The sequence below is a fragment of the Galleria mellonella genome, unplaced genomic scaffold, assembly GCF_026898425.1.
Source record: "Galleria mellonella isolate WM207_F2 unplaced genomic scaffold, CSIRO_AGI_GalMel_v1 utg21, whole genome shotgun sequence".
Taxonomy (NCBI): Eukaryota; Metazoa; Arthropoda; class Insecta; order Lepidoptera; family Pyralidae; genus Galleria; species Galleria mellonella.
This window is the reverse complement of record NW_026442037.1, coordinates 3084943-3107997: the sequence shown is the minus strand read 5'-3', so window position 1 is coordinate 3107997 and position 23055 is coordinate 3084943. Positions and strand designations below refer to the sequence as shown.

General features: G+C 35.8%; 1 protein-coding gene across 1 annotated transcript in view; it reads right to left on the bottom strand.

Annotated features, from left to right (window-relative positions):
- Positions 1 to 17850, bottom strand: part of LOC113516486 (apoptosis-stimulating of p53 protein 1) — a 459324-nt gene extending 441474 nt beyond the window's left edge. Inside the window, exon 1 of the mRNA XM_052894330.1 lies at positions 17512 to 17850. The gene's annotated coding sequence lies outside the window, so the exon portion shown is untranslated. The remainder of the gene's footprint in view (positions 1 to 17511) is intronic.
- Positions 17851 to 23055: the final 5205 nt, after the last annotated feature.

Sequence of the window (23055 nt, the reverse complement as noted above, 5' to 3'; positions counted from 1 at the left end):
GCATGCGCAAACATAACCTAAAGGCATCCCATATGCGCGTGCGCAAGACTCGTTCACAATCCATATTGTTCAAACATTGCTCAACGTGTGGAGGCGCAAACACCCAATGTACCTTCGTGAATAGAGGATTTGCTGAGACAACCATACTCTAATAGCTTACGAAAACCATAATTGAAGAATTTTGAGCACTTTAAATGAATAGATAGGTACACAGCTTGTCCAAAAAGTAAGTTTGTTAGTTTAAAATGCGGGTTATGTTATGTGACATTTTTAGCAATTTTAAAAAGATTTTTATCATTATTTTTGCAACTTTATACAGTTTACATACGTGTTGATATATTAATTATCTATATTAAATGCGTCATATAGTTATTGTCGATTAAATATGATAAAGAATTACATCTGAATCTCAAAAATGAATCCAGTAACTAAACGGGTAATGATAAATGTGCTGGCAATGTAAAATGATAATAATAAAATTTAACGCTTTAAAAGTATGTTTTGTTTAAAATTGTTTCTATCGTAATGCAGTTGTGTTTGTTCGGTTTGAAGGGTGGGATATGGCAGTGCATTTACAGGGTACAGAGGAATAACACTTGAGTCCTAAGGAATGGCAACGCATGGGGATATCATGGGCAAAACATTATACTCTGTTACGTCCATGCTACTGCTCATGTTTATAGGCGACGGTTATCATGTTCCATCAAGTGGGCCATCAGCTTGTTTGCCATTCTAAGTTGCATAAAAAAAAATCTATTAATTCACCTTCACGTTCGATATATTTTTGAAAATAAATTAATTTTTACTTTTTCACGGATATTAATAGCATAAAACGTATTTCTCACTCTACCAATATTTGAACAAAAAACCTACTTTAAAAATTACAATAAATTTATTATAGGCCAACTACGCATCGAAAAAGACTAAGTAGTTTATCCATTATTTAAAAAGAGTCTCAAATATATTGAATAGATAGTTTGGGTACAAAAAAAGTAATAGCCAAAAAAGCATTAGTTTTAACCAACTTAAAAAAGAATGAAATTCTATTTTCATAACATACATACATACATATCTGTCACGCCTGTCTCCCATTAGGGTAGGCAGAAACAATGGAACGCCAAATGCTTCGATTCGAACAAACCTCCTTCGCTTCTTCCACATTCATCAATCTTTTCATACACGCTCGCCGGTTATTCTATTTTCAACTATATATTTTTTGTGAATGAATGAATGAATGAGTATACTTTATTTGCATTATACAATATAGGAAATAAGCAAAACAATTTACAAACACAACGATACAATTGTATAAGTACAGTAAGGCGGTCTTATTGCTGAGAGCAATCAAATTTTATCTATACACAATAAAACTAACTGTAATAGCTACTTCGTGATTATTAATTTTATAAAATACTGTATATATTAAGTACTTTATAATTTTAGTCTATCAATATTAAACACTAACTTTTCAGCTTCGTATCCGATCAGTTGAAACCGGAATTCTTACAGTTAATAATATGTTTTATTGCTAAAGTTGAAGAGCTAGCCGGCTTTTGTATTTACATTATAGGAAGTCACTGGCTACGTCTCGACTTAATGAAGTTGTCCAACTATACAGATCTTGATGCCTCTCTTCACGTTGCACTATTTGCACTTTAGTGTCACTCATCTCTTTAATACGACTATATTAAAACGTCTTCACAAGGAAATCTTATATCCGTAGTAATTCTTAAATTACTTCTAAACATTGACTGCTAAAATTCTAACATTGTTACTGAAAAATTTATTGAAAAAAAATCTGAAATAAAAGTATTATTATTATTATAATATAAAAAAATATATTATTTTTTACACATGTCATCAATTCTGGACAAACTTTGATCGTTAATTCTTTTACCGAACAATAAGGTTTACTATTGTAGTTTAGTCAAGGCATAGAATGGGTCACCCCTTCCTTTCCCGTCGTTATCGTAAGAAGTGATTAAGGGAGCATAATGGCCGAGGAATAGACAGCAGCATCCCTCTTAAAAAGTTACCAAAATCTAACTGTGATTGCCAACCCGCCTGCCAAGCGTGCCGACTATTGGCAAAACCTCCCCTTATGGGAAGGCCTATCTCCACCAGTGGACAGTTAATCGCTGATACGATACGATATAACGAGTTTATTTATTTATTCTTTATTGTACACAAAAAATTACAACATATAATATATATAAAACAAAAATGTACAACAGGCGAGCTTAACTCTGTAAGAGTTCTCTTCCAGCAAACCCTGAGTGGAAAGGAGCATTAATTACCAGCGGGCAGTATGCATACAATAATAGGGGGAAACATTATAGATGTTTCTATTAGTTTACTCCTCTGTTAGACCCATATATATTTGGTATCGATAGAAGCCACCATTTTTCTTAATAGAACAAAAACATTGCTTGTTGCAAAATTTACAAACCAAGTACCTACCCCAACTACCAAGACGACGTACCTACTTAGATATTTCTCACTTATAATCTCTGTTCATGATTACATTTGAGTAATAAATTCATATACCGAATCCTCCTTACAAAGCCAAAGTAATTTCCGGCGACGCGCCCTTAAAAAATTATATAAAAAAATATATTTTACACATCCGGTAATGTAAACTGGGTAAAGAAAAGAATGGGCCAATTAAAATCAGCGATTCACATAGTTTATTGAGGTTTACCGAGCTACATGCAAATTTATGGCAAACCTTTCTGAGTTATTTTTTATGGCGACTTGAAGAGCAACGCTATAAATATTACAAGTTATATTGCTCTGCCCATAACTTATATACATTACTATTCTAAGAACTACGAGCTCCCTATGTTATAGCGAATGCCAATTCATTATGTATATAATTATAAATTACAAAAAAACCTAACTACCAGAGGGAGACTGTACAAAAGTCGATTGCTTAAGTACCTCTGTCCCATTCGTGTTTCAACCGTGAAGCAGTTGTGTTTGCATGGCTGTGTTTCGGTTTGAAGGGTGGGATATGGCGTGAATTTACTGGGTACAGAGGAATAACACCGGAGTCCTCAGTAATGGCAACGCATGGGGGGTATCATGGGTGAAACAGTATACTCTATTATGTCCATGGTACTGCTCATGTCTATAGGCGACGGTTACCACTTTCCATCAGGTGGGCCGTCAGCTTGTTTGCCATTCTAAGTTGTATAATTTTTTTTTTTAAATACGTGTACTGTGTTATGTCTATGGTACTATTCATGTATAATGGCGTCAGTTACCGTTAACTTATTTCCTATTCTAAGTTAGATAAAAATAAAATAAGTAAAGTGTAAAAGTCACCGTTTACGGAGTACTATAATTTTTATAAGTACTCCTTATTTGTAACGTGTGACAAACTACAAAAGCAAAACTGAATTTAAAAGGCAAATCACAACGAAGACAAATTGTTTTTTAATGCTTCACGAGTTATTGCCGTTGCGATTCGACATCAAGTAATGTTCGATATTTACTTCTTGCCAACCTGAATGTGCCTCTGACAAAAACATGGCAAAACACTCCCACGCAGTTCGCGGTAGGCTGGTGTTTACGCACTATCGAATCTGTGTATTCACGTTTGATTCATAATTGTATTGACAAGGTTTTAATGTCCCTTACATTATCACCTTGCACACAATTTTTTTTAGTACAATTTTTATTGTATTATTTTTGTATGTATACAAGTAGCTATTGATTTTTTTTTTACATGTACTGATCAGTTCAAATAATAATTTAAAATTGTGTTCGCCAAAAAACAACCGATTTCAATTGTAACAATTTTAGTTAATTTGTTTTATAAACTAAACCACTGAACAGATTTTGTGAAAATTTCCATGGGTCCTAATCTGTAAGTGCTATATTATACTTTCAGATAATAAAGGAATTTTCCAAAACGGTTTACAATTGAAGCAGTTATGAAGTAACAAACGTAAAAAAATACAAGCCAATTGAGAACTTTCCTATTGATGTGGGTTAAACAAAAAGTTTATTTATTTATTTATTTTTATACTCTATTTTACACAAAAAATAAACAATCATATAATTTATCTATACTTATAATAAATCCGTAGAGAGGTCAATTCTGTACATGAAATATATTTCCAAAATAACTATCAGGGGGTGATTAGTGATCGATACTGATGCCAAAAATGCAATCAGTAAAATTTTTGTCTGTCTGTCTGTATGTTCGTTATAGAAACAAAAACTACCCGACGGATTTTAACGAAACTTGGTACAATTATTCTTCATACTCCTGGGCAAGTTATAGTATACTTTTCATCACGCTACGATCAATAGGAGCAGAGCAGTGAAGGGAAATGTTGGGAAAACGGGAGAAGTTACTCCATTTTTACACTTTTTAAAATGTAAAAATGTCCACCCGTGCGACGCTGGGACAGGCCGCTAGTATTAAATAAAGATGTACAACGGGCGAGTTTAACTTAGCTTATTTCACTCTTTATCTTAAATTATTATGTGTGTATTTCATTCAACAATATTTTACGACAATTGGTTGATCCGTTAAGGCGCTACCTAAGAATAACATGCCAACTTACACGTCTTATCTAATATAACAGAGTTATAACTGGACGATGTCTGTCCATAGTAGATATTTAAAAAAAAAAATATGAGGGGTTTTAATAAGATCAATAAATGCCAAAAGAATAATTATAAAAATTGTTTTCTTTCTCTCTGTCTGTATGTTAATTCTGGCATCATAAAAAAACCACTTCTAGGTCGGCAGCACACCTGCAATGCCTCTGGTGTTGTGGGTGATCATGGGCAACGGTAGTCATTTACCATCAGGTGAGACGCATGGATGTAGATTCCACGGTTACGTCACTGAAGATCTAACTTAAAGCCTTGTGTATATTTTATTTTAATTATTTATTAGTACAAATATGTGTACATGGCGGACTGAATGCTAAAAACATTCTCTCCCAGTCAGAATACTCGAATGCGGTACTACTAATTATTGATATACATACATACTAAAATTACATATATAAACGAATAAATATATATGAATAACAAATATACTTACACACATATGACATATACTATATTATACACGAAATTGAGAATAATATAAAGCACTTTTATCTTGATACAACTGATCTATTTAATTGAATTTTCTACTACTGTAATCCACGTGTACTTCAAAATACTCGCGTACATAACCAAATAGGTATACAAGACGTATATAGACAAATGCTTGTATAATATATTCTACATTTTATAGAAGACCGTGCAGTATTTAAGACAATTATGTCTTATATATATATAGATGTATTTTGCATTATAAAAAGGCAATAGTGCATTTCGATTTGCGAGCATTTGTTGTACTTAAATTCCTACACGTTGAGTTCGCGAGACGATCGACAAGACGAACCGATGTCAAGCCATCGGGTTCAATGCACTGGGTACCTCTACATAGAATATGGAACAAACAACAGACGGATTAGGGTTGTCGATCCATATATCCTATTCTAGTAATATTTTTTTTTACATATACTATTTTTAATACTAAAATTTGTGGTAATAGGTGTTTTTTTACACTTTGATGAAAAAACTATTAAATGGATTTGAATTAAATTGGCCTCTGAATAATCTCTTAGCGTTCTAATATGTCACCTCTCAGCTCTTTAATAACCAATCAAACGTCATGAAATTTAATAAACATGTACCTTTAGGACACTTTCTTCAACACACTACCACATTTTGGAATCAACACTCAGAAGTGATATTTCCGAACCGATACGACACATCATAGAGTTCAAGAAAAGAGCATATTTCTTTTTAAAAGGCCGACAGCACACCTGCATTTCCTCCGGTGTTACGGATGCTTATGGGCAGCGTTAGTCACTTATTATATTACAAAAAAATTCTAGTATTTAATAGAAAAATATATATTTTTTATCCTGGTCGATAAACGTATTCCGGGTACTCAAATGAACTTGTAGATAGAAACTGATTACCTAGTCTATACTAATATATAAAACGGAAAAGTTTGTTTGTTTGAACGCGCTAATCTCCAAGACTACCAGTCGGATTTGAAATTTGTTTTCGCTTTTAATAGTTCATTTATTGAGGAGGATTACTCATAAATCCACAGGATATAACTAGTTCTATTTCTAAATCTATGCTACTGTTTTAATATGAAAATGTGTTTTCCAAAATGGGACATAAAATGTGTTTGTAAATAAATTAGATAGTCCTCTCGTGAAAATGCTTGTCGAGAGGACTAAATCATTATTAGTGATTATATATTAACGTAGTTTTAAAGTACACTTACTAACAAAAATGGATCCCTGGGGGGAAAAGGATTGTTAGTAATGGAGACTAAGAATCCCATTGCTAGCAATATACCTAACCAGGTCGAACTCCTCGTGGTTCCCCCTGGAAACTATCATGATTAATTCCAGATGAATTCATCATGATGATCAGCTAACTGGCCTGTTTTCATTTTCATGGATCACCCTTCACTGGTGCCCCGCCAGCGTATCCCGTTAGCGCAGGCGGGGTTACCATTCCATTTTCATAGAATAAAAAAAAATGGATCCAAGTTGTTAAATAAATTAATTAAAAATAGAAAAATTATAAAGGTATCATATAAATAGGTGACAACCCTACTATTATTAGCTCGGTTTGTGTGCAAATGTGACTATCAGTTAATTCATCAGAACAGATCAGAACAACTAATAGAGCGGGAATGCGATGCTGACATTGGGAATGCAATTACTCAATTATCTCATACGATTGCGATATCAATGTCGGAAGAAAATTTGTATAAAAAAAATATAACAAGTATATTGCGGTTAACGAAAAAAAAAACTACTTGAAATAAACACTCGTGAACGACTTTCTCGTAAATACCTGTTTCATGACAATCATGTCATTGAATCATCAGTATTACTATCATTTAATCATTCATAAATATGGAAAAAAGTCTTAAACCAAGATATTATCCATACATACATATATATCTGTCACGCCGGTCTCCCATTAAGGTAGGCAGAAATAATGGAACGCCAAATTCTTCGATTCGGGGCGGGGGGAAGGGATTGTTAGTAATGCGGACTACCAGTCCCATTACTAGCAGCACACCCTGTCAGGTCGACCTCCAAGTTGTCCCTCCTGGAAACTATCGTGCTGAATTCCAGATGTATTCATCACGATGGACTAACTGACCTGTCTTTTCATTCTCACCTATCCTATCCCTCACTGGTGCCCCGCCAGTGTATACCGTTAGCGCAGGCGGGATACAATTCCATTATCATCTATTAAAAAAAAAGTGCTTCGATTCAAACAAACCTCTTTCGTTTCTTCCACACTCATCAATCTTTTCATACACGCTCGCCGGTTACGGGTACTTTTAATTTGGCCCTTCTTCAGCACGTCGCCTACTTGGTCAACATACGTCCGTCTAGGGCGGCCCCTACCAACATTATCCACATTCGCCGAAATATGTTAATTGGTCAGGACTTAATTATATCATTAAATTTAATTGTCATGAAATTTAACATATGTAATATGTATTGAATAGGCCACCCCTTCCTTTCCCGTGGGTGTCGTAAGAGACGACTAAAGGAGGGCAAGCGTTGGACAAGAGCGTCCTTCTTAAAACATCTCTAAAGCCTGACTGCGGTTGCCAATCCGTCTGCCAAATGTGGCAACTACTGGCAAAACCCCCCAAGGGGAGGCTTATGTCCAGCAGTGGATATTTAAGGGCTGATATGATAATGATGAATATGTATTTAAAACAAAAAGAAAGAAAATAAAGGCTTCGTATCAAAACTGGCTTTAAAATTTATATTAACTTACGATCATTAAGAATTTACGATACATTTTTTATATTTTTTATACATAAATAACATATAATCAATTTTTTTTATGCAACTTACAATGGCAAACAAGCTGACGGTCCACCTGATGGAAAGTGGTAACCGTCGCCTATAGACATGAGCAGTACCATGGACATAATAGAGTATACTGTTTCACCCATGATACCCCCCATGTTTATGTTTATGTTCATCAATATCATATATAATAACAATAATCATCTGCTCACGATTATTTGGTTTGGTTTATTGTGGAAACTTCACTGATTTATGTCATGATTGTGTATACTATTTTATATGTTTTAGTTGTTGTATGTTTCCCTTTCAAAGTAAAATAAAAATAAAATAAAAAATGCGTTGCCATTCCTGAGGACTCAGATGTTATTCATTGCAATGCCATGCAAACACAACTGCTTTACGGTTGAAACACCCAAGCAAACGACTTTTGTACAAAGTCTCCGTCTAATAAAATTCTCTGGTAAGGTTTTGATGTCCAATAATTGGTACAAACATCCTTTAGCATAAAAAATTTAGAAGCATTGGAGTACCTACTACTAATAATGCTTAAAAAATTAAATTTGTAAAAATATACGGTCGAGTTGCGAATGTCTTCCTTTATTAAATCTCTCGAAGACATTTAATTTCTCGTCGTGACGACAGACGTTCGTTAGCAGTATTACGAGAAATGTCCATAGACAAAGAATAATAGATAGATAGTATAATTCAATATAATTTAATGAAATGGTAACCAAATTTGCTTTAAATTATTACAGAAACGCTCTCAAATGAAATTAGTAACAAATAAAACATTCGATCATTAAATAAATTTTACTGGACATTAGTAGACTGTCTTCTAGTCGACATAATTTTCATTTATTTAATTTTTTATTTACTGCTATTGAAACAAATAACAAGTATATATGACATACATGGCCGTAGCTAGGGGAAGGGCATTGAGGGATCTTAAAATGAAAGACTCCAAGAAAATAAGATATTTTCGAAATCACTTATTTATGTCTTCTGCCCTCCCAAAAAGTTCTTTCGTCCTACCTTAAACTTCAGTCTTGCTAGCGGCCTTGTTATTATTATTTTTTATACAACCTAAAATGTCAAACAAGCTGACGGCCCACCTGATGGAAAGTGGTAACCGTCGCCTATAGACATGAGCAGTACCATGGACATAACAGACTATACTGTTTCGCCCATGATACCCCCCATGCGTTGCCACTCCTGAGGACTCAGGTGTTATTCCTCTATACCCAGTAAATTCACTCCATATCCCACCCTTCAAACCGAAACACAGCCATGCAAACACAACTGCTTCACGGTTGAAACACGAATGGGACAGAGGTACCCAAGCAATCGATTTTTGTACAAAGTCTCCCTCTGTTAGCATGCTCTCACAAGTCCAATAGTGCGTATTACTCCGTCACTCACGCACTTGTCCGAGAAAAAGTAAGAAAAAGTTCACGCCACACGCCCAATCCTATTAGAGCGACGTGGAGACCAGTTTCTACTCATACAGTTATCAGACGATACGCGACGCTGTTAGAAGGTCGCGGGAACTCGGGCGGATCTAATCTGGAATTCATTCCGCAAGTGACCGCTTGCTATTCGATAGTGCTGCGGTAGTCGTTATTCGTTTTTTTTTTTACAACACAGAGGGCAAACGAGCAAGCGACTCACCTGATGGTAAGTGACTACCGCCGCCCATAATCACCCACAACACCAGAGGCATTGCAGATGTGCTGTCGGCCTTTTAAAAAGGTATGTGCTCTTTTCTTGAAGTGTATGATGTCGTATCATTTGATTCTGGGTTGCTACTGTAGACTTGAACAACTTATTAATGTCCGAAGAAGGCATTGTTGCATCCACTGCTTCTCATAAACCTTGCCATATCAACCTTCAAGCGGTCAACTCAGGAGATCATTGTGAATAAATGAGTATACTTTATTTGCATTGTATAATATAGGAAATAAGCAAGACAATTTACAAACATAACGATACAATTGTATAAGTACAGTAAGGCGGTCTTATTGCTGAGAGCAATCTTTTCAAGACAACCTTAAGGTAATGGACTAATTGTTGTACAAGTAGGTATGATAGTACTGTGTAATTAAAAAAGTAACTTTATCAAATTTAAAAAATAAAATTATTAACTTACAGCAAATTCGTTACGATGAGTCAACTAATCTGACTTTATCCTTATTGTTTCATCCTCCATTGGTGCCCCGCTGTGTGGTCGTATCGTGTGATCCCAGCATAGAATGGACCACCCCATCCTTTCCCGTGGGTGTTGTAAGAGACAACTAAGGGAACTTACTGATCGAAGGATAGGCAACTGCTTCCCTCTTTGACATCACAGCCTAACTACGGTCGCCGGGGGGAAAGGGATTGTTAGTAATGGAGACTGAGAATCCCATTGCTAGCAATATACCCAACCAGGTTGACATCCTCGCGGTTCTCCCTGGAAACTATCATGGTTTTTTTTTGATGGGTGAAAATGGTATGGTAACCTCGCCTGCGCTAACGGGATACGCTGGCGAAGTACCAGTGAAGGGTGATAGATGAGAATGAAAACAGGCCAGTTAGCCCATCATGATGAATTCATCAAGAATTAACCATGATAGTTTCCAGGGGGAACCGCGAGGAGGTCGACCTGTTTGGGTATATTGCTAGCAATAGGATTCTCAGTCTACATTACTAACAATCCCTTCCCCCCTAACTATCATGGTTAATTCCTAATGAATTCATCGTGATGGGCTAATTGGCCTCTTTTCATTCTCACCTATCACCCGTCACTGGTACCCCGCCAGCGTATCCCGATAGCGCAGGCGAAGTTTACAATTCCATTATCACCAAAAAGAAATTGCGGTTGTCAACCCACCTACCAAGCGTGACAACTACTAGTAAAACCCCCCAATAATATAGGCCATATTCAGCAGTGGACAGTTAACGGCCTATATGTTGATAATACCTCGCCATATCATATTCATTCATAAAAACAAATATATAATAATATATTGTTAGTATATAATAATAAAGGCTATCGAGAACATAAGTAGTCGAACAATTCCGAATTTTAAAACGTAAGTAATGCCGGCATAAATAATTGCAATAATATTGGGGGGAAAGGGATTGTTAGTAATGGCGACTGAGAATCCCATTGCTAGCAATATACCCCACCAGGTCGACCTCATCGCGGTTCCCCCTGGAAACTATCATGGTTAATTCCTGATGAATTCATCATGATGGGCTAACTGACCTGTTTTCATTCTCATCTATCACCCTTCACTGGTGCTCCGCCAGCGTATCCCGTTAGCGCAGGCGGGGTTACCATACCATTTTCACCCATCAAAAAAAAAAAAAAAATTGCAATAATATAACGTCCCACTGTTGGACACAGGCCTCTATTCAGAAGAGGATAACCTATTTCATCTCTCATCAAGTCTACATCAGCTTTTAAGTTTTATATAAAAAAAAAATAAGAAACAGTGTGATTAGAGAGAAGTTTGGACTGAAAGACGATGTAGTGACAAAAATCGAAAAAGGAATGTTGCGTTGGTTTGGTCATTTGGAGAGGATGGATGAAAGAAGAATTACGAAAGAGATTTATGGAGCAAGAATGAATGGAGATGTCGGTAGGGGCCGCCCTAGACGGACGTATGTTGACCAAATAGGCGACGTGCTGAAGAAGGGCCAAATTAAAAGTATCCGTAACCGGCGAGCGTGTATGAAAAGATTGATGAATGTGGAAGAAGCGAAAGAGGTTTGTTTGAATCGAAGCATTTGGCATTCCATTGTTTCTGCCTACCCTAATGGGAGACAGGCGTGACAGATATGTATGTATGTATGTAAAAAAAAAACAAACATGGGAATGAAATGGCTGATGGGAACAGGTAATGAGGTAATCGTCGCGTAAATATCCTATGGTATATTTAGAAAAGTCGTTTACTTACTGTAAACCATTTAACCATGACTCTAACTTAGCAAGTTTATCGTTTAGGTAGTCTTACAGTGTTTATAATCAATACTATCTCACTGGATGTCAATCCTTAACTGCGGTCGTGAGGCGATAATCTATGGAAACGTTCGATACATACGAAGGGACTCTACAGCTTCACGGTTCTCACGAAACTAGTCGAAAGATAAAGCGAAGGAATAGTCTGTTTGGAGTACCACTCTGTAGAAAATTCAACATTAGCCATTGAAGGAAGTCATTATTACGCCTTCTTTCAATGGCTGATGATTTTTTTAATGCAATGTTTGAAGTGTGAGGTATGGCTTGAATTTACAGGGTACAGAGGAATAACATCTGAGTCCTCAGGAATGGCAACGCATGGGGGGTATCATGCGCGAAACAGTATACTCTGTTATGTCCATGGTATTGCTCATGTCTATAGGCGCCGGTTACCACTTTCCATCAGGTGGGCCGTCAGCTTGTTTGCCATTCTAAGTTGTATAAAAAAAACTTAGAATGGTAAACAACAAACATTCCCGTTGTACGTGTGTGTATAAGCAAGCTTTAGCTTTACAAAAAAGCGATCAATTGTCATCAAAATAATATAAACCTAACGCGGAAGTAAACCCTGTCGATTACAAAAAGAATTATCAAAATCGGATCCGAATTGGCGACGTTACCGCGGAATATATAGACAAAAAAAAATACAGACAAATTGAGGAGCTCCTTTTTTGTAATCACTTAAAAAAACATTGAATGCAAAGTGGATTTATTACATAATTCCAAAAAGGAACTGATTATGTTAATCCGCCTCGTTTTGTTTTTTCAAACTATACTTTTTTTGTTTCGACCTTGACCCCCTCTGGCCTTTTTTGGCGTAGTTATGCATACATTTCGCACGCGTATGGTTATTTTTGTGTTATTTATGAATACAAAATCGGAATTTATTTCATCATTCATGTTAATCTTATCAAGTTGTGTAACAATATGGCGTATCTATGAATCGGACGGGATCAATTTGTAAATTACTAGTTTTTACCCGCGACTTCGTCCTCGTGACTGGAATTTTACTGATCAATGTATACTGATCGGAATAAAAAGTAGCCTATATAAAAAAGGCATAGGAGTGCTGAAGGTCCATCCCATATAGTAATATGCGATAGAGAATATACTCGTATATTGAAATTTCATATATTATATATAAATTTGTGTATATAAATTTTTTTTCAATGGATAATAATGGTATGGTAACCCCGCCTGCACTAACGGAAAACGCTAACGGAGCACCAGTGAAGGGTGATAGATAAGAATGAAAACAGGCCAGTTAGCCCATCATGATGAATTCATCAGGAATTAACCATGATAGTTTCCAGAGGGAACCGCGAGGAGGTCGACCGGGTTGGGTATATATAAGCAATGGGATTCTCAGTCTCCATTACTAACAATCCCTTTCCCCCCTTTTGTGTATATATTAATTTCAACACTCAAGCAAGCAAAAAAAGTATAACAAACAAACAATCAAACTCACTTTCACATTTATAATATTAGTAAGGATTAACAACGTCAGAGGTCCAACGATTTGACACATGGCTTTGGTCTGAGTATTTTTTATGTATATATTTACAATTTATAAAAAAACATTAAATGTTTGTGTCAAAAATCCAGTATATATAGTACAAATTTTACAAATAGTACAAATAATAAAAGTACAAAATAGTACAAATACTAGATGGCGCTACGGATCCAGTGGTATTTATTTATTAAAAAAAAGTAATTATAAACTAAAAATTAAAGACATAACACGTAAAACTTCGTTTAAACTTCAACAACTGTGGCAGGTGCAAGGTTCGTTTGAATAAAACTGTTTCAATGAACGAATCATGAATGTACTAACGGGGAAACGGAACGCGAACGATGACAAAACAAATGTGGAACGTAGTACTTAGGAGTAAAATGAAACGCCGGTATGAAATAATCCCGGCTACCATTATAAACCACCAGAGGGAGATTTTGTACAAAAGTCGTTTGCTAGGGCACCTCTGTCCCATTCGTGTTTCTACCGTGAAGCAGTTGTGTTTGCATAGCTGTGTTTCGGTTTGAAGGGTGGGATATGGCGTGAATTTACTAGGTACAGAGGAATAACACCTAAGTCCTCAGGAGTGGCAACGCATAGGGGGTATCATGGGCGAAACAGTATACTCTGTTATATCCATGGTACTGCTCATGTCTATAGGCGACGGTTACCACTTTCCATCAGGTAGGCCGTCAGCTTGTTTGCCATTCAAGTTGTATAAAAAAAAAACATACCAATGTACAAGAAAATCAAATCTCTTAACATATATACAGAGTAGAGTCTCAGCTACAGATATTATAATATAATAATCTCTGCCTATCCCTTAAGTATCTGGCGTGAAGATAACTGCTTACAATCACACTTTTATATCAAATATCCCACTATACAAATAGGTATAAAGTCGCAAGTTTAGATAAATTTTAGTACACTATTTGTGCTGCATTAGTATGCAAATGTATACTAAACGAGAGCCAAGTCTCTTGTTTTATGGTCATTTAAAAAAAATGTTTTTTTTATTACCATCGTTTCTGGCCATTAGGCTACGTTTGCTACAAGGAAGTTTATAAAAACACGCGTGTCTTATCTATATGATTAATGTTATAACTTTGTGCATTGTACATAGTTTACGATCTAAAAAAAACTATGAACATATGTAAGCTTAGGTAGGATAATGTAGAGGCGGGGGGAGGAAGGGATTGTCAGTAATGGAGACAGAGAATCCCATAGCTAGCAATATACCTAACCAGGTCGACCTCCTCGCGGTTCCCCCTGGAAACTATCATGGTTAATTCCTGATGAATTCATCATGATGGGCTAACTGGCTTGTTATCATTCTCATCTACCACCCTTCACTGGTGCTCCGCCAGTGTATCCCGTTAGCGCAGGCGGGGTTACTATTTCATTATCACCTATAAAAAAAAACCATTTTGATATCACCTTTATCGATTGGAAAATATATAAAAATTCTGTTACCCAATATTCCTTTTTAGATAACCGACTTTTAAAATATTTATTATCGAACCAATATATAGATATTACAACTAAAATATATATATAATATTACCCACCGCTACATTTTTTTTAATGGGTGAAAATGGTATGGTAACCCCGCCTGCGCTAACGGGATACGCTGGCGGAGCACCAGTGAAGGGTGGTAGATGAGAATGAAAACAGGCCAGTTAGCCCATTATGATGAATTCATCAGGAATTAACCATGATAGTTTCCAGGGGGAACCGCGAGGAGGTCGACCTGGTTGGGATTCTCAGTCTCCATTACTAACAATCCCTTTCCCCCATACAATAATGTATTCTATATATCTACACTTCTCTTATGAATTTTATGGCCCGTTTTATAGTTTTAGAGAGTTATGTTTCTGAATTGTAGACACATATTGTAATACTCACATGTTTTTAACCGACTTTAAAGAGAATAGTCTCAATGCGGTTGAATTCTTTTTATGTTTGGTTTACAACTGACGGAGTTATAAAGTAATAACTTTATAACTCCGTCAGTTGTAAACCAATTTGGAAAATCATTTTTGCATTTCCTCAAAATGTATTATATAAAAGGATGTATTATGTTAATAAATTATTATTGGTAATTCTTTTTTTTTTATACAACTTAGAATGGCAAATAAGCAGACGGCCCACCTGATGGAAAGTGGTAACCGTCGCCTATAGACAGGAGCAGTACCACGGACATAACAGAGTATACTGTTTCGCCCATGATACCCCCCTATGCGTCGGAGTGGCCACTCCTGAGGACTTAGGTGTTATTCCTCTGTACCTAGTAAATTCACGCCATATCCCACCCTTTAAACCGAAACACAGCCATGCAAACACAATTGCTTCACGGTTGAAACACGAATGGGACAGAAGTGTCCAAGCAATCGACTTTTGTACAAAGTCTCCCTCCTTCAATAAATACATAGTGTTTATTACAAATATATGATTGATGAAGAAGAAATGGAATATCACTACATAGTATAAAACAAACTCGCTTCCCGTCTGTCTATCTCTATGTATCCTTAAATCTTTAAAACTACGCAACGGATTTTAATACGGTTCCCTTTAATAGATAGAGTGAGGAAGAGGAAGGTTTTTATGTTTACATGCATAATATAGTAGAGAAACACTAATAATTTTAGAGGTGTCTAATGTGTTGTAATGTAACGTGTACCCGTGCAAAGCCGGGGCGGGTCGCTAGTTAATCATGTGAAGACGTTAGCCAAAATTGAAGAAAAGAAGGAAGGCTGCCGCGCGCACGATTCACGTAGGGCCAAATTCAAAATTTTTTTTTTCATGTTCGACATAATTTGCCTGTGTTCTGACTGACTTTCAAATACGTGTCTTCAGTATTTTGATCTTTATTTTCTAAATCATCACTCAAGTCCATGATTAAGTTAATGTTTTCTATACAACATCGGTTGTTCTCAAAAGTAGGCAATTACGCAATTTTAGTAACTTTTTGGAAGGTTTAGAATAAATTATAAAATTTCAGGTAAACTTGAATGGAAGGCTTTTTTAAAACATTTTGAGCTTGAGCTTGAGAAATTTAAATTTTACACATACAAGGAAATATTAAATGGGCAACAATTAAAATAAATTTCGAGGTAACCTTAAAGAAATCTTTCACGTTTAATTTTTTGAAGTTTTTCTTTTCTCTGAAACATTTTAAGTACCTACTCAAATAGATTTTAAATACAAAAAATATATATATAGCTTATCTTTACATATTCAGAGAAGCTTCTGTTTGTGTTCTTATCAACAAGTACTAACCTAATTTGCTTAAGTTTAGTACTTTATTTACTGCAGCTTCATAAAACCATAGATAAACCTAACGTGTTGGATGTACTAATATTTAAAAGTCTAATATTAAAAAAAAAAGTGTTTTATTTCAAATAACACAATTTCAATTCCTATTGTGCCTAACTTCCGTGACGTTTTTACGTCACGGAAGTTAGGCACAATTAGAGTAATGGATATGTTCAGTGCTCCGCCATAATAGAAAGAGAATTCACCGGAAAAATACTGTCAAATTATTATTAACTATTATTTATTTATTCTTCTACCAAATAAATTGGTGTAGATAGTTTAGTGGTAAAAAGTTTCAGTGTACGATATAATAAAGAATAATAATAACACTTCTGGATGAAACAACAGTATACATAATCGGTATTAGACAATAGATATACCTACTTAGAGACTACCTACTACCTGCATTACCAATGGCAAATACAAGTATGTATTTCCATTAATACAAATACGGGCCTCAAACCCGTAACGGTAAGCTACTAAAATTAATAAATATTAAAATGCATAAACATAAATTTAATTCGAATAAAAATTACTTCTATTAATTTGTTTCTTTTTTTACACACTAAAAAAATTGCATAGGTAACTATTTAATATATTTTCTATGCAAATTTCTTTATAAACAAAAAATACTCGTATCATTCTAAGAATAATAATTAAGTAGCTTGTATTTTTTGTGTAAATTCACTCATTTATATTTTTTCTATTCTTAATCTCTATTTTATTATCTATGTAAATAAAAACTATTTTTTTTTTAAACAAAACCGCAGACCTAATTTAAACACCTGACACTATCTTACCTGCTTGGTGCAATTAGTTCAAATATCCGCAACATCCACTTCACCACATTCATCCAACACAAACCAACACCGATTCGTTAATTAACATTATCTTTAATCGCATCAAGTCCAAAATGACTGATTGATATCACAAACACAACGTCGAGCACACAATAGACAGAGAAAAAAAACACACACACAAAAAGCACTGACCATGGAACGTAATATAAACACGTTATTTGCCTCACTAATTCAATATTAATCATAGACTTGGTGCGTTTTTTCACTTTTTCATTGCGCGCGAAAATCGTAAGCGGCCAAGGCAAATGCGCGAGCGACGCACGTGCTCCGCCGACTTATACCGACAGCTGACTGAATGGCAATTCAAAACAACACCAGAATTGCCTTCAATTTTTCGCTAATGACCTTTGTTGTGACTTACGTTAGTCGGCCTCCGGCAGATCATGCGGTGATCACCGTCTCATCTTTTAAACAAGACACGGACAACGATATTTTGATAGATTTTGTGGTTTACGCATACTGTTCCCATAAATGTTACGTTATACTATGTCGTCCCCATAGGTTATAAAATATAAAGATTTTCATGAAGTACCTCAACCTAGCCAACCTTAACCGGGGGAAAGGGATTGTTACTAATAAGGTCTAATAGCCCCAATGCTAGTAATATACCATCTCAGGTCGACCTCCACGTGGTTCCCCTTACAAACCATCATGGTTAATTTTTGTCGAATTCATCATAGTGGATCAACTGACCTGCATTCATTCTCACCTATCACCTTCCACTGGTGCCTCGTCGGTGTATACCGAGAGCGCGGGCGGGGTTACCATTCCATTTTCATCCATTAAAAAAAATGGTGTACGCTGGCGGGGCACCAGTGAGGAATGATAAATGTGAACATATAAAACATATAATATATAACATTAAATTACAAATATATAATTACAATATAATTACAAATTGTAAACATATATTAACATTAAATTTAACTCCTGAAACACAGGTTTCTCCATACCTACCTCGGGAGTTAGGGACTTCAAACTATATTGTAACAAAGAGTGAAATAAAGTTTTATTATTAAATGTTACAACAAGATACCGATGCATATTTTGGACACTAAATGATTACATGAATGACAAATATGCGTAGTGTTAGTCGATCATGCACGGGTTTCTAACGACCATGCAATTTTATACATAGTACATTTAAATAAATACACATAATGTCAACAGAGATTTAAAAGAGTAACTGTTGAATTTTTTGGGAGCTCTTATCAACAGATAACAACTTTCAGAACCCTGTATTCATAAAAAAAAATTGCAATTTAAAAATTCTCTTACTCAAGTCTATTGGAATAAAGATGACTAAAAATGAGGCCAGGTGGTAGGCCGTTGTGACTAATCCATCAGCTATTAACCACGGTACCATGGAGGTTGACCTAGCAGTGAAAATTAGCAGAAGGCCATCACACAACAAATCTCACAGCACCATAAGCGTACTTAGAGAAGAGGGGTGGAGAGAGGGTAGGCCTACCCCTGAATTGTCAAGCATCCACCTCAAGAAGTGAGAGCTTTCAGCTATGTATAAAAACATAGAGTACGTATGGGACTTTTTAAAAAGCAGTCTTTCCTCCTCCGCCTCTCCGGGGGGAACGGATTGTTGGTAATGCGGAATACCAGTCTCATTATTAGCAATATACCACGATGAGCTAACTGACCTGCCTTTTCATTCTCACCTATTACTCCTCAGTGCTACTCCACCAGCGTATACCGTTAGCGCAGGCGGGGTTACCATTCCATTATCATCCATTGAAAAAAACCCTCAAGGATAATTATTTTAATAACAACAATGCACCGCAGTTTTTTTTAATGGATGAAAATGAAATAGTGACCCCTCTGCTCTATCGCTACTGCTGAGAGAAAGAGATTATAGGAGAAGATGAAACCAGATCGGTTAAACAATCTTGACAAATTCAACAATTAACCACGACAGCATCTAGAGGGAACCGCGTGAAGGTCGACCTGTTAGGGTACACTGCTAGCAATAGGATAGTTAGACTTCATTACTAACAATTCCTTTCTCCCCTGCACCGCAAAGTTACTATCTTAAAATGATACAAAGTTTTAGCATCGGCCAAAATGCCAAATTCGAAATGACGACCTTTGGATTTTGTAAGTCGACAATATACCACTAGGCCACGATACTTTCAATGATGGGATCTCTATACCTATAATCAATATAACATCAATGTTTTATGGTGGTCTAGAAACACTTCCTGCGCGCAGTGCGCGGGCGCAGCGCGGATGTGGCGTCGCAATTAGTGATGCGCCGAGTCAAACTGACTCGAATACCTGTTGAATATATATATATATATATATATATATATATATATATATATATATATATATATATATATATATATATATATATATATATATATATATATATATATATATCACACAAGTATATGACTATTAGAAGATATTTGAGTTACAGGATAAACGTTTTGAGTGCTTGCAATGTTTGATTACTACTCTCCTTGTTATAGTAAATTTTATATTTCTGTTTTATAGTCTAATTTTTTTTATTATTAAACTACCGATTCGGCCGAGATTCGCACACGGCGATACATTTTTCGAAAATAATATATTATCCTATGTTACTCTCTGGTAATGTAGCTTTCTATAAGTGAAAGAAAATTCAAAATCGCTCGAGTAGTTTTTGAGTTTATCCATTACTAGCATATAAACAAACAAACGAATCCTTCTTCTTCAATAATATTATTATAGTAATTAGCTATAGTATTACAATATAGACGCAATTAATACTCTTATACCAGTATAGATATAGATAGATAATTATTAATTGTCTGAACATATATCGTCTTCATTAAAAGCTTCAAAAATCGCTTGAAACATTACTTCTGTCTAATGAAGTACTCGAATATCTATTCGAGTTCTCGTATTCGAGTTCTTGTTAGATTAGATTCGATTTTTGTACCAAATACTCGAATACCAAAAAAGGTAGACTACGCACATCACTAGTGGCTATGCATAATAAATCGTCTAGATTTACTTCCAGCGCAACTAGATGTGATTTATGCGCAATACTGTGTCGAATTAACAATTACCGGCTTTATGTACGGCGTAACTGTTTATTGTGCACCTACGCGCTATATGACAAAGATGAATGACTTACGCCGTTTTGTATGGAGACAATTTTGATGTATTACCACTGTATGTATACGATGCGTATACTACTAACTTACTAATATTACTTACTAGTATATAAATCATCTTCCAATCCTTAATTCCCAATTATATAAATTTTAGAGTCGGCGTAGTGTAGAGGGAGATTTTGTACAAAAGTCGATTGCTTGCGTACCTCTGTCCCATTAGTGTTTCTACCGTAAAGCAGTTGTGTTTACATGGCTATGTTTCGGTTTGAAGGATAGGATATGGCGTGAATTTACAAGGTACAGAGGAATAACAGTCCCGAGTCCTCAGGAATGGCAACGCATGGGGGTATCATGGGCGAAACAGTATAGGTACTCTGTTATGTCCATGGTACTGCTCATGTCTATAGGCAACGGTTACCACTTTCCATCAGGTGAGCCGTTAGCTTATTTGCCGTTCTAAGTTGTATAAAAAAAATATTTCAATCAATAATTTTACAAGATACAACAGCTATACTAGTGTAAGTATTTCTGTCCCACTAGATTCTTTACCGTAGAACACTTGTAATTGCCAATACAGTGTACCTTAGATTAAAAGAAAGCAATTCACGCAAGCAAAGCCGCAGGTTATGGCTAGTAAAAATTAAAACACAGAACGCATTGGAAGAGCCGGGGATGTTTATTACAGTAAACTAACATTATACAAGATCTATTTCTAGAACATAGTGATCAGTTTATATATATATATATATATATATACAGAAAATAGAAAATATCAAGTCCCTATGCGCATTATAGTCAACAACTATGAAACTCGTCAATAATATACTTCATCATCATCATCATCACATCATCCGTTAACTGTCCACTGCAGAACAGGTTGCCTGGAAAAGATTACTTACTTACAGATAAGAACAAGGGACTTACAGATGAGGACAAGGGACTTATAGATAAGGTCGCCCACTGTTTTCCCACTGTGATTATTTCTTGTAATTGTTTATATTTATAATAAGTTTACTATTGTAATCTTTTGGAGGAAACAATAAAGAGTATCTATTTATCTCCCACATAGACTGTCATTGGGATGTTTTACGAATAGTTGCCACGCCTAGCAAGCGAGCTGACAAGAGCAGTTAGACTTTGGTTTTTTTTTACAACACAGGGAACAAACGAGCATTCGGTTCACCTGATTTATTTTTGACCTGTTCACCTGAGTATTTCCGAACCGATACGACAACATAACCTTCAAGAAAAGAGTATATACCTTTTTAAAAGGCCGGCAACACACCTGCATTGCCGCTGGTGTTGTAGATGATCATGGGCGGCGATAGTTACTTACCACCAGGTGAGCGGCATACTCGTTTGCCCCCTGTGTTGTAAAAAAAAAACTGTCTCTTTCCGTTTTTTGGAACCTACCTTAAAAAAAAACGACACAACATACAAATATACATGCGTAAATATATATGTCAATATACATATCCTAATCCCAGTACAAATTCTTCCCGGCATAGAATGGACCACACCTTTTCCCGTGGATGTCATAAGAGGCGTCTAAGGCAACTTAATGGTAGAGGGTGGGTAGCAGGGCCTTTCTTAAAACATCACTAAAAACCTAACTGCAGTTGCCAACCTACGTGCCAAGCGTAGCATCTACTGGCAAAAAATTCCTTATGGGGAAAACTTACATTATATTATGGCAGTGGACAGTTAGAAATGCAATGTAACGGACAAACTGTGAAGTAAATATTTACAGATAAATCTTCATGTTGATTTCGATATAATGCTTATTATAATGCGCATAGAGTCTAAATCTATTTGCCACGCGTTGTTACGCTAAGCATCAGTCTTATAAAATAATACACGAGGCAATATTCTGGAATGCTAAATCAGTGCCAGGAACGCTGTGCGATACCAACACCTTGTGCCACATCAATCGAATGTGTTGCCTCAACTTTACAAGCAATGGGCTCGATTCTCAGGCTTATTTCTCTAAACTTGCCTCTTAACCTAACATTTTGGGGGGAAAGGGATTGTTAGTAATGGAGACTAAAAATCCCATTGCTAGGGTCGACCTCCTCGCGGTTCCCCCTGGAAAATCATGTTTGATGAATTCATCATGATAATGAATTCTCTAACACTGGTGCTCCGCCAGCTATCCATTACTAACATTTTAGGGGGAAAAGGTTATTAGTAATGGATTCTAACAGCTCCATTATACCCATCATCACGATGGGCTCGACTTCATCATCGCGGTTCTCCGGGGCTACCATACCATTTTCATCCACCAAAAAAAAAAAAAACCTAACATTTTAGGGGGAAAAGGTTATTAGTAATATTATGATTAATTCCTGATGAATTCATCATGATGGGC